This window comes from Schistocerca cancellata, chromosome 2, assembly GCF_023864275.1.
Source record: "Schistocerca cancellata isolate TAMUIC-IGC-003103 chromosome 2, iqSchCanc2.1, whole genome shotgun sequence".
NCBI lineage: Eukaryota > Metazoa > Arthropoda > Insecta > Orthoptera > Acrididae > Schistocerca > Schistocerca cancellata.
In genome coordinates, this window is record NC_064627.1 from 932,337,465 (window position 1) to 932,346,103 (window position 8,639).

At 42.4% G+C, this 8,639-nt stretch overlaps 1 long non-coding RNA gene across 1 annotated transcript in view; it reads left to right on the forward strand.

Moving 5' to 3' along the window:
• Positions 1 to 1,916, forward strand: part of LOC126148805 (uncharacterized) — a 35,771-nt gene extending 33,855 nt beyond the window's left edge. The window contains exon 3 of the long non-coding RNA XR_007530641.1: positions 1,250 to 1,916. This is a non-coding gene — a long non-coding RNA (uncharacterized LOC126148805). The remainder of the gene's footprint in view (positions 1 to 1,249) is intronic.
• Positions 1,917 to 8,639: the final 6,723 nt, after the last annotated feature.

The following is an 8,639-nucleotide window of genomic DNA, read 5'->3' on the forward strand; positions in this document are numbered from 1 at the left end:
GAAATTTGACTTGCATACCCCACAATGGATCACCATAAAAGTAGGTGAAGTTACAATTAAATCAATACCATTAGCCTCTGACGGGCGTTGATATACATCAACGGGAACAGTTGAAAATGTGTGCCCCGACCGGGACTCGAACCCGGAATCTCCTGCTTACATGGCAGACGCTCAATCGAGTCCCGGTCGGGGCACACATTTTCATCTGTTCTCGTTGATGTATATCAACGCCCGTCAGTAGCTAATGGTATTGATTTAATTGTAATTTCATTCTAGAGAGATGCACGGTCACCAACGGCATCAGTCTTCATATAAAAGTAGGTGGTGTTGTTTGTGCGAGACATTACGGTAACTATCTCGGGCTAGAAACTTTTCGACTGCCCCTCATATTTTATTTTTTTATCACCGAATTCTTTTATGTTATCTTAATAAGATTTGTATCACATCCTTCTATAAACTTCAAGAATGCTCATATCCAATAATGGCAGTGTTGCTCTTTGTTTCTTCAAGTAAGAACTATTTTTGTTCATAATTTATTATAATGTTAGTTTTTTTTACCTAGCGACTGGCAAGAATTTTCTCTTGGAGAATACTCTAACGTATTGTAGGCTAAAAACAGAGGTATCTAATACTTTTTTCGAAATCTTTACTAACATTTGAAATTATCACTGACTGGAAATTCTGTAGCAACATGAGATGACCTTGACCAACCATTTTATTGACGACCACTATAAAATATGGTTTACCGTTCGGGGGTATTTCTCCTGAGAAATGATGTAGGGGAACTCGGAGCAGAACGGGATAGCGGGGCACAATGGGAAATTGCTCTTTTGTAGACTACACAGTGCAGTATGGGCATGTAACTATTTCTCCGAATGGAAGGGAAGTTAGGGCAGCCATTTTTATTTAGTTTGAAGTGCGAGATGTAAGTGAATTGTTGTCCGTCACCTTACCGCTTGCGTTGTTCTAACGTTTGGTGAATTTCAACGCCAGGTAAGCTGATAATTGTTAATTGTATACCCTAAAACGACACATTTCCTTTTAGTGCATGGCATTTGTTATGCTTTAGTTATTTAATGCGTTTAAATACGTCAGTTATTACACTCCATAAGAATTGTTAACCTCAAAAGTGTTCTTGGGGCGGAACGGGACGGGGCAGAATGGGATAGTGTCCCGTTCTGCCCCTTCATATTTTGATGCAAGTAGAAAGCAAACTGTATTCTTCTTTCTTTCCCCCTTGCTGTTCCAGATGGTGCTAACGTACATGAAAAAGACTGATAGACAGCAATGGGACGTAAAAGCAATGGAAATGGCAGTTTCAGCCGTTTCATCTTCCCAAATGGGCTTTTTAAAAGCATCTAAGCAGTTCAACGTGCCGAAATCAACATTGGAAAGATATGTGCCTAAAGCTACGAATAACCCTAACTACATCATTGACAAATCAGATGGGAAATTTAAAAAGTGCTCACTGCAGAACAAGAGCATGAGCTGGTAACATATCTCAAGTCAATGGAAAGCAGACTTTTTGGTCTAACAATGGAAGATCTCAGATCACTAGCCTATCAACTAGCCGAAAGAAATGGCTTACCACACAGATTTGACAAACAAACGTGTCTAGCTGGACAAGACTGGGTTAAAGGATTTATTACGAGGCATCCTACACTGTCTATTAGCAAGCCAGAAAATACTTCTGGTGCTCGAGCAATGGGATTCAACAAAGTAGCAGTTTCACAGTTTACCTGTCCCAACCAGCTATGTTGGCCGAATAATTCAGCTTTCCAGATATCGCTCGAGGCTGTCTTTCCAATCCCAGTAATCTGTCAAAATACTCGGCGGACTACACGACGAAAAGGAAACACCGTCGTATTAACAGATTCTCGTTATAAGAAGGAACTGCAGAATGCTGTCACACGTAAAGTAGGCCTACAGAAAGGAGGAGGGTGCACAAATATGAACAATGTCAGGACAGAGACGTCAGGTGCAATACAGCTTAAGGCAAAAATATCAAACTGTATACCCCCCCCCCAAAAAAAAGAACTAAAACAGAGGACGTCAAAGACCTTAAGAAAAATAAAAGGAAGAAGCTGACGGAGAGAGAGAATCAGAGAGAGAGAGGGTGCTGAGTGTCTCTACTGTGGGGACTTCTACTCCGTTTCTAATGAAGACTGGGTCGCATGCCAGATGTGTGTTGGCATAGACAGTGAAGATGAATAGGAAATACTGATTTGTGACTATCGTCGAAAGGACTAGTAGTTAGTGGTTTGGTGGTTATTAAGCATTGTACATTTTTCTTATTTTGAAGAATGACTTTTTAATTGTTTAAATTGCACATTCCATAGTCTGAATTGCCTTTTATACAACATTTTGTCACAGTTTAATACGATATTCGTAATTCAAATTCAACGTTTATGCAATAATTTAACAAAAAATAGCCTTATCCCTTTCTGCCCCGTGGGTGGGGCGGAACGGGAAATATGCAAGACTTTCTTTGAAAAATTGTAAAAAATGCAAAATGTATTGTTTTAAGTGATTTTAAAATAAGGTACATTAGGTTACACTACAAGGTGTTTTTTTATTACTTTAAGAAGTGTTCCCTTGTGTTCCCTTATTTTATACACATTGTTAGACATTAAGTAGTTCCGCCCCGAGTTCCCCTAACGCACTGGGCCCATGAAAGACCAGCTCGTTATTTTCTTCGATGAAAGCATCTAAAGGACAGGATGGTTGCGCAAACGAACGGTTCAACTTCCTGTTCGGATTCGAACGGAGAAGGACGACTCCCTGTTGTGGAGCGCGTACTGCGAAACTTAAGAGGTGTGTAAAACGGAGGTTTTACAGTCCCTGTGACCCCGATGTGACCTCAGTCCGCAGGCGTGGCGCGCTCATTTGCGTAGGCTCGCCCCGCGCCTATGCGTGTGGGCTCGTGCCGAGTGCTGTCCGCGGGAGAGTATTCGCGATCCCCTGACGCCCCTGCCAGGACGGGGCGGTCTTGCGACAGCGCTCTTGCGCGACGCCAGATAAAAGTGCGAGTACTCGCCGCGCTATAAATAAGACCGCGCCCCGGGTCGCCGCTCTTGGCAGTCGCCCGCATCTCCGGCTAAGTTCGGCTGCCGTGCACGGCTGCTTTCATTTGCAATAGACCCCCGGCCGGGAAATGTCAACGCAAATTACTTCTCGTAGCTGGCCATTCCGCCTCGCTTTACGACTGTCTGCGAGAGCGCAGCGGGGAAAATGCGTGCCGCACTTTCTATTGTGTGGCCCACTGCCGGTATGCAAACAGAAAGTCGTAATGTACCGAATTGAGTACGTTCACAAAATACAGACTGTCTCAGAAAGGTTCATCCGATTTCGCAAGAGTAAATGTCCTGCCTGAATGAAAACAGAGGCTTGGTATAAGTTCTAACTTGCGCATAGGACTATAAAAAATTTTAAGCAAATCAGATTGTGACGCTACATCGCAGTCCTTGCTATGAATTTTTTCGCTTACTTAACACATGAAACTGTTTGTATACGATGTATTGTCTAGTGTAAATATGTATTGTAAATACTATGTTTAAATTATGTAATATTTAACACTGGCAAGTCAGGGCGTATTTAGTTAACGTTGAAGCCAGAGAGATTGTTTCGTCGTGCCGGAGCGCGCCAGCGGGTAGTAGTAGCAGTAAGGCCGTGCTCGGAGTAAGAAGTACAGTCGCGTGCTGCTAGTCCTAGCTGTGTTACATCTAACGGCTAGTGTGTGGATCTAAGTACGACGGGAAAGTAATGGTCGGAATATCTGGAAGCATGGCCGGGCAAGTTATTATGGATTAATGGGCATAGTGCTGAAGAAACGAGGACTTAAACCTCAAGAGCACTGTGGGCCCAAGTCGCAACAGTAAAAGCCCGATGCCACAATGTGCCGCTGGCGTGGACTTCCGTCGATCCACCGACAACGAGGGAAGTAAGATCTACGTAATTTTCGTAGGATGAAATTGTAGAAGGCTTGCCAGTGACTGTGCTTTTCTCTGAAGTTGAACAATTAATAACAAGCACTTTATAATCGAAGTGTTGCAGTTACATTCCACCCGACAATAACACCAAGTAGGTTCCTTCCAATCCTTATCTTACTGAACCGAGTGTGTCACGCCATTATCAAGAGAAAATATGTTAATTATCAAATTATTTGCATAGACGGTGAAGAGTAAATTTCAGACTGGCTATCGTAGTTAATTGTTGTACTTAATAAGCTTACGCCAGCCGTAGTAACTTAATAATAGACTGAAGTAATAAATTTGATTATTAAGATTTATTTCAATGCATATTCAGCTGAAGTTAATTCAAGGATATTTTATGAAACTATAAAGCTTATTCCACCTGACAATCCCCCTGTTAATGAATTATTATCAGTCAAAACATATTTAATCAATTATTGGCAATATATTTCATTATCAGTAGATTAAACTGTGCAAAATACCTAATTTTAGACAGAATGACAGTCCATTATTCAAAATCTCGATAGGTAATTATCTGTGTTGTCAGCATTGCACTTAGCTGACAAATTATGAACAAAATAAGTGTAGTTTGATCGTTATGACATTGTTTTATATGACTACTGAGCCTGACACAGCACTAACGTAAAAGTTCCCGTTGCCGGCCGCGGTGGTCTCGCGGTTCTAGGCGCGCAGTCCGGAACCGTGAGACTGCTACGGTCGCAGGTTCGAATCCTGCCTCGGGCATGGATGTGTGTGATGTCCTTAGGTTAGTTAGGTTTAAGTAGTACTAAGTTCTAGGGGACTGATGACCACAGCTGTGAAGTCCCATAGTGCTCAGAGCCATTTGAACCATTTGAACCAAAGTTCCCGTTCCACCTGCTGCGCTACAAACAGGTAAACTTTATTTTACAATTATTCACGTACTTAACAGTACTGTCGCTCATCAGTTGAGCTGGCGAGCGATTTTTTAATTGATTTTACAACTTAATCATTTCTTTCGGCAAAATTTCCACTGGCAAAATTTATTTCCAAATTATTTCCATTATTTTATTTACCGATCGTTATTGAATGAAATTACTCATTCGATAACGATTAAGTTATAACGTCTCCTGTTTCCCGCGGAATAATCATTATTTACTTCGAATTCGGATGCCTTATCCCGACGCGGGTCGAAATTCATAATTCACGGTCATTGTCAGCTTGTAATTTCGCAAATCCCGGGAAGCAAGGGGGGTGTTATAAGATGAAATATTGTTTCCCCTGCAACATCCTTCAAACACCTAATCCCTATCATTGCTAATTAGAAGCACATTCTCCGTCCTTGAGCAGTGAGCTTGACGCTGTACTGATACACCAGACAAGATGATTTACCTGAGGGAGCCCCGGTCACGTTACTTCTACCTTAAATTAATCTCCTAATCAAGCTCTTCATTTGTGTGGTCATAGTGTCATTAGTTGCTTTATAATTCTTGAGGGTATTTTGTTCTGTCGTTGCAACTAAAAAATGAGTAATTTTTTTCACCAGACGCGTTTCGCTTTATTGATATAAAGCATCATCAGTGGTGGTGAATTTCGGTTGATGTAAGCGAGAAATCAACCGAAAATCAGCACCACTGATGATAATTTATATCAATAAAGAGAAACGCGTCTGGGGGAAAAAAATCACGCATTTTTGTAGTTGCAACGACTGAACAAAATACCCAAGAATCCTAAATAACCTTTCACAAAGTCTCCTAGCTGCTCCGTGTTGATGGTAGTTTGTTGATATCCCTCACGGTCGGTAGTGCTATCTAGCTGTAGGTTGATAATCTGAAGCTTCTGATGGGACTACAGATAGCTACAATCACTAATGAATGAAACGCAGTGATACCACCGCAATGATTTTATTGCGAACTTCACAGAAATACACCTCTGATATTGGTGTTGTTGTTGTGATCTTCAGTCCCGAGACTGGTTTGATGCAGCTCTCCATGCTGCTCTATCCTGTTCAAGCTTCTTCACCTCACAGTACCTACTGCAACCTACGTTCTTCTGAATCTGCTTAGTGTATTCATCTCTTGGTCTCTCTCTAGATTTTTACTCTCTACGCTGCCTTCCAATACTAAATTGGTGAACCCTTGATGCCTCAGAACATGTCCTACAAACCGATCCCTTCTTCTAGTCGAGTTGTCCCACAAACTACATCTACATCTACATCTACATCTACATTTATACTCCGCAAGCCACCCAACGGTGTGTGGCGGAGGGCACTTTACGTGCCACTGTCATTATCTCCCTTTCCTGTTCCAGTCGCGTATGGTTCGCGGGAAGAACGACTGTCTGAAAGCCTCTGTGCGCGCTCTAATCTCTCTAATTTTACATTCGTGATCTCCTCGGGAGGTATAAGTAGGGGGAAGCAATATATTCGATACCTCATCCAGAAACGCACCCTCTCGAAACCTGGCGAGCAAGCTACACCGCGATGCAGAGCGCCTCTCTTGCAGGGTCTGCCACTTGAGTTTGTTAAACATCTCCGTAACGCTATCACGGTTACCAAATAACCCTGTGACGAAACGCGCCGCTCTTCTTTGGATCTTCTCTATCTCCTCCGTCAACCCGATCTGGTACGGATCCCACACTGATGAGCAATACTCAAGTATAGGTCGAACGAGTGTTTTGTAAGCCACCTCCTTTGTTGATGGACTACATTTTCTAAGGACTCTCCCAATGAATCTCAACCTGGTACCCGCCTTACCAACAATTAATTTTATATGATCATTCCACTTCAAATCGTTCCGCACGCATACTCCCAGATATTTTACAGAAGTAACTGCTACCAGTGTTTGTTCCGCTATCATATAATCATACAATAAAGGATCCTTCTTTCTATGTATTCGCAATACATTACATTTGTCTATGTTAAGGGTCAGTTGCCACTCCCTGCACCAAGTGCCTATCCGCTGCAGATCTTCCTGCATTTCGCTACAATTTTCTAATGCTGCAACTTCTCTGTATACTACAGCATCATCCGCGAAAAGCCGCATGGAACTTCCGACACTATCTACTAGGTCATTTATATATATTGTGAAAAGCAATGGTCCCATAACACTCCCCTGTGGCACGCCAGAGGTTACTTTAACGTCTGTAGATGTCTCTCCATTGAGAACAACATGCTGTGTTCTGTTTGCTAAAAACTCTTCAATCCAGCCACACAGCTGGTCTGATATTCCGTAGGCTCTTACTTTGTTTATCAGGCGACAGTGCGGAACTGTATCGAACGCCTTTCGGAAGTCAAGGAAAATGGCATCTACCTGGGAGCCTGTATCTAATATTTTCTGGGTCTCATGAACAAATAAAGCGAGTTGGGTTTCACACGATCGCTGTTTCCGGAATCCATGTTGATTCCTACATAGTAGATTCTGAGTTTCCAAAAACGACATGATACTCGAGCAAAAGACATGTTCTAAAATTCTACAACAGATCGACGTCAGAGAGATAGGTCTATAGTTTTGCGAATCTGCTCGACGACCCTTCTTGAAGACTGGGACTACCTGTGCTCTTTTCCAATCATTTGGAACCTTCTGTTCCTCTAGAGACTTGCGGTACACGGCTGTTAGAAGGGGGGCAAGTTCTTTCGCGTACTCTGTGTAGAATCGAATTGGTATCCCGTCAGGTCCAGTGGACTTTCCTCTGTTGAGTGATTCCAGTTGCTTTTCTATTCCTTGGACACTTATTTCAATGTCAGCCATTTTTTCGTTGGTGCGAGGATTTAGAGAAGGAACTGCAGTGCGGTCTTCCTCTGTGAAACAGCTTTGGAAAAAGGTGTTTAGTATTTCAGTTTTACGCTTGTCATCCTCTGTTTCAATGCCATCATCATCCCGGAGTGTCTGGACATGATGTTTCGAGCCACTTACTGATTTAACGTAAGACCAGAACTTCCTAGGATTTTCTGTCAAGTCGGTACCTAGTATTTTACTTTCGAATTCACTGAACGCTTCACGCATAGCCCTCCTTACGCTAACTTTGACATCGTTTAGCTTCTGTTTGTCTGAGAGGTTTTGGCTGCGTTTAAACTTGGAGTGAAGCTCTCTTTGCTTTCGCAGTAGTTTCCTAACTTTGTTGTTGTACCACGGTGGGTTTTTCCCGTCCCTCACAGTTTTGCTCGGCACGTACCTGTCTAAAACGCATTTTACGATTGCCTTGAACTTTTTCCATAAACACTCAACATTGTCAGTGTCGGAACAGAAATTTTCGTTTTGATCTGTTAGGTAGTCTGAAATCTGCCTTCTATTACTCTTGCTAAACAGATAAACCTTCCTCCCTTTTTTTATATTCCTATTAACTTCCATATTCAGGGATGCTGCAACGGCCTTATGATCACTGATTCCCTGTTCTGCACTTACAGAGTCGAAAAGTTCGGGTCTGTTTGTTATCAGTAGGTCCAAGATGTTATCTCCACGAGTCGGTTCTCTGTTTAATTGCTCGAGGTAATTTTCGGATAGTGCACTCAGTATAATGTCACTCGATGCTCTGTCCCTACCACCCGTCCTAAACATCTGAGTGTCCCAGTCTATATCTGGTAAATTGAAATCTCCACCTAAGACCATAACATGCTGAGAAAATTTATGTGAAATGTATTCCAAATTTTCTCTCAGTTGTTCTGCCACTAATGCTGCTGAGTCGGGGGGT